General features: G+C 40.3%; 1 pseudogene; it reads left to right on the forward strand.

Moving 5' to 3' along the window:
* The first annotated feature begins 667 nt into the window (after positions 1 to 667).
* LOC111734348 lies at positions 668 to 786 on the forward strand (annotated as a pseudogene).
* Positions 787 to 4,846: the final 4,060 nt, after the last annotated feature.

Below are 4,846 nucleotides of genomic sequence, written 5' to 3' on the forward strand. Positions count from 1 at the left end.
TGGGAATTAAACCAACCTACTGGTGCTGGAATGCTGAGCAGACAGCTCAGGTCTGACAACAGCATGTACATCCATCCACTTAGACCAGATGAGCACCAGACAAGGGATCTGGGTACAGAAGTCCTGTAGTTTGTCCTAACTAGGGGGCAGAGGACAGAGATTTGGAGTGGGCAGTGCCTAAGGCAGACAGGCTGAAGATTCAGAAAGGCCAGATCATGGGAACAGGGTTTAAAGCTACCATTTCTGGCAAAAGCAACATAAGACTTTAGCAAGGAGGAAATAAAGCTGGATAGGAAAATCATCAGAAAACAAAAACAAAAAATGAAACATATGAAAAAAAATACATAAAAACCAGGATTAAAGCAAAATCTGCTTGGAAAAAATAGGTAAAAATGAAATTAGGGCTTCAAAACATGATAAATGAGTCTTGTTTCTCCTCTGATTATAAAAACTAATAAATAACCATGAAATTGTCCTGGCCATAATTTGTTGTGGATACATTTGCTTGGAGTGAAAGTAGCAAAGCATTCATGAGAATGGTACCCACAGAATTTGAAATAGTGTTTTCTTCAGTAAAATAGGTGGGGAAAAGGAGAGAGGACAAGAAAATAGAAGGTGGTGGCTTTAACTATGTGTGTCACATTTAATTTCTTTTAAGAAAAAAATGGTCTATAGTCATGCTACCCTGAACAAGCCCAATCCCATCTGATCTCAGAAGCTAAGCAGGGTCGGGCCGGGTTAGTACTTGGATGGGAGACCACCTAGGAAGACCAGGTGCTATAGGCATAAAAAATAAAAAATAAGGGATTGTAAGCTGACAAGGTCCTTGCAGTCTGTGAGGTCAACCAAGAGTTGCTTCGTCTAAAAAATTTAAAAAAGAAAAAAGAAAAAAACAAATCTGGAGCAAATATGGCAAAATGAAGGCAACTATTAATTATGATGGTGAGTACATGACTATATGACATCCGTTGCATCTTTTCTGTATGGTTACATACTTAATTATTTCAAATAAAAAGTAATATATTTAAAATAGAATAAATTATATTAATATTAATATGTGGTCATTGTAGAAAACCTGGGAATTTTATGAATTTTATGAATTTAAGAATTTATAATAATTTTTGTATTAGAAGAGGGACATAGGAGGATGATGAGTTTTAAGAGTTATGATGTTGGCTAACTGATGTGATATTTCTCAGATGTAACAATAGGTCTTACTGCAATGAGAATTTATATAAGACCTTTTTGATAAGTTTGCATACTGATAGTCCGTATATGTGTACTAAGAGGAAGATTTCAGGATTTTTCAACTAATGCTTTCTGGCCAACCATTCTATAAATGCCTAATTGCTGAACTCTTCATCTGGCTGGCCAGAAAGTCCTATCTTAAAATAAGAACCAGGATTTTATACTCTCATATGGAAAGAAAACCTAAAAAGACTTCTGAATAATCAAAGCTAATGTTAAAAAATTCACAAACTAAAATTCATGGATGGAAACTCAGCAAGGATATAGAATAGAATAACACCACTGGATCTAATTAATATTTATAGAGCTCTCTGTCTAACAAGAGCAGGACAATACACATTCTCATCAAGTGCACATGGAACATTCACCAACATAGACCATATTCTCGGTCATAAACCTTATGAATGTCTCCCATGAAGCAGAGACCTTTGTCCCCTCACTCAGAAACAAGTCTCATCTTACATAAAATTAATGGACCATCTGGAGTTTCTGACCACAGCATGACAGAAGAGAAAGCAGAATTGCTTCACAATGGGCAACACTGCTTCATGATGGGTAACACTCATCAGTAATAGCTGGCTGCCATGTCATTTGGGAGGAGACATGCTGTAAAATGTAGACACAAGGACCCAGAGCATAACAGCCTGGGGCCACCTTAGTTCAGGGGCAAAGCCTAACAAGCCCAGAAATGTCTGAAACACTACTACACTCAGTGTTTTAGTAGAAAGAGCATGGTAGTCAGCTGAGGAGGGTTTGGGCCTGGCTCAGCCACTAACCCACAAGAGGCTGTGGACCAGTCCCTTTCACTTCTCCTTTCTGGAAACCAGTTTCCTCTTGGGCAAAATGTAGTCATTAGAATCTAGTGACTCGATCTCCAAGATGATTTCCACTTCTAGTTCTCTGTGACTATTTTTGTGATCATTCTAATTCTCCTGGGTCTTTAAGGAAAGGATGAATAATTCTTGTATTAGAAGACAGGGGACAGTATGAAATCTCAGAGGGAATAGTTGCTTCCATGCACTGGCTTATTCATCCCTACCTCCCCTGAATCCTAGATATGCTCAAAAGTACCCTCAAAGGGTTCCACAAGGATATATTTACAAACAGCTTCCAAAAAGCAGTAAAATGACAAAACAAGTCTTGCAAGAGAAATTCTGTATACCAGACCATTTAATTATGAACAATGGACCACATGAGGGTGTATAAATAACTAATTACGCTGGACAACATGAACAGCTTTTCTGGATGATTGCAAAAATGGGAAGGAAGGAAATGTGATGGGTATTTATATATTTGGGCTTCAGTCAAAAATTTCATATTCACTCTTAAGCAATTTGACTTACAAAATTAGCTCAGACTAGAACACGGTCAAACGACTTGAAACTGGCAGAAAGTCTGCTCCCAAAGGGGGATGGTTTGTGTCCAAGCATCCAGGGCTCTGGAATGGAGGACTGGGTGTGTGTCCCTGCAGTCTCCGTCGGGTGTTCAGTGAGAAGGGTCTCAGTCTCTACAATAATCTAAAGGGGTTGAGACTGTTTAGGGGTATTTGTAATCAGTGTTTCAATGGGAAGTCAAGTTCGTTTTGTTATCATGCAAGCACATATTCTTGGGAATTCAATTCCCCATTTTTTTCTGAGTCCCTACTGTGTGATCAGTACTATGCCAAGTCCTAGAGATCTGACAGACTGGATCTCTGTAAGAGGCATGGGGGAACCTCACTCACCACAGTATATTAGGTGCCTACCTCTGCCTCTGGTACTTACATACTAGGTGTACAGAAATACTTGTTGGATGAATGAATTGTTAAATGAAACAAGTAATACACAGTCCTTATCCAAACTGAGTCCTCCATCTGGTGGATGACATAAGACTGCAGAGTTCTCCCCAGTACACAGCAGGCGTCAAGGCACATGATCACCAAGGTGCCAAGGGCTCTGTGAGCACAGAGGAGATAGAGCAGTCGATTCTGACCTTAGAGTTTAGCAAGGGTCTTTCCTTCCTGCTGCAGGGCATTCCTACATTTCCCCATTGCTACTCTCTGCCTAAACCCTATTCATGGTCATAGCATCACTTCCAGAGAAGCCTTCCTTGACTCCGTAGATGTAAGCTAAGACCCCCTCTCCCCCTCTCCCTTAAGGTACTATGTTCTTGTTCTTCAAAAACACATGATATAACTTGTCATTAATATTTGTTTATGTCTTAATTTGTGTAAAGTCTACTCCTACAATAAACTAAAAGCAGCATTGTTTGTCTCGTTCATGACTATCTCACCATCACCTAGCATCATGCCTAACACCCTGGGGATGAAGAGTAAATATTTTTAAATTATTCATGAAATACAAGAATAACTCTTTACAAAGGAAGTAGGAATTGAGCAGGACCTTGAAAAGGATTCTGACAAAGAGAGATCTAGGAGAAGAGAATCTATAGGACGATGGAACAGAAAAACCAGAAGCAAGGGAGAGGAAAAGTGCAGACAGGGGTGACTGACATGGTCACTAGGAGCAGACCAGTGTTCACCACAAATGGCATGAAAAGGAGTAGCAGTGGGAACCATCACTGGTGTTTGAGGAAGAAAAATAAAATGACCAGAGCTGGAAATTTAAAAAAAAAAATAAATAAATAAAAAGGAGTGGCTCAAGAAGCTCTCTGAAGGATAGATTGGTAGAAAGAGAAACTGGAGAGAAAGAGCTAATCAGGAGGCTGCTAAAGTGATCCATGGGAAAAGCAATGGGGGTCTGACCAGGGCAGCTCTAGTAGAAATGAAAAAATCGAAGACGTGGCTGCAGAATGATTGAAAGTTATACGTGAAGAGAAAGGACACAGAGAATTCAGCAATAACCCACTGGTTTCTACCTGGGAGAACAGGTGAAGATATTGGAGCTGTGAGCAGGGATTGTAAAAACATCAAAAGGAAGAAGAGTTTGGGAATGAAGTAAGAGATTCGATATGTATCTGGTGTTTGAGGTGTTGAAGAGCCATCAATGGGAACTACCTAGGAGAAAAGAATAGATTAGAACTAAGATATGGGTTTAGGCCACACCTCCTCAGACTGGGAACTGGAGTTGGTGAGCCTTAGAACTCCCTGGGACACACCTATTCCATCTTTCCTGCATAGCAGCTCAGCCTGAGCCTTCGACAATGGCTCCAGAAGAGGAATTCCAGAATCCTCTAGGATGCTAGAGCCCTATTTCTGCTCCCTTTGCTGGATACTGGACAGTGGAGGGGCACCCTGCTTATCATTCCATCATTGGCACAAATGTAGGTATTGCTCTTGGATCCTGGAAAATCACTTTTCTATCTTGAAGACTTTCTTGACTATCTCTCCTTCTGCTGTGCCTTTCTAACCAGTGCAGGTGTAGCCTGAGCTCATCTGCCTGAATTCTCTCCCATCCCTCACTCTTAGTATCCAAAGCTAAATTCCCCCTGGCCACGTTGAGCGCTGTATCCTCATCAAAGAAAACAATGAACTTGGGGAGGGGATGGAAATCCCACACGAAGCTAGAAAAAATTTTCAATAGTATAAATATTAGCTTTGACTGACAGAAAGATTACACCCCTAAGTTTTTCCAAACTTAAATAATGAAGGAACACAGCC

The sequence above is a fragment of the Pteropus vampyrus genome, unplaced genomic scaffold, assembly GCF_000151845.1.
Source record: "Pteropus vampyrus isolate Shadow unplaced genomic scaffold, Pvam_2.0 Scaffold14, whole genome shotgun sequence".
Taxonomy (NCBI): domain Eukaryota; kingdom Metazoa; phylum Chordata; class Mammalia; order Chiroptera; family Pteropodidae; genus Pteropus; species Pteropus vampyrus.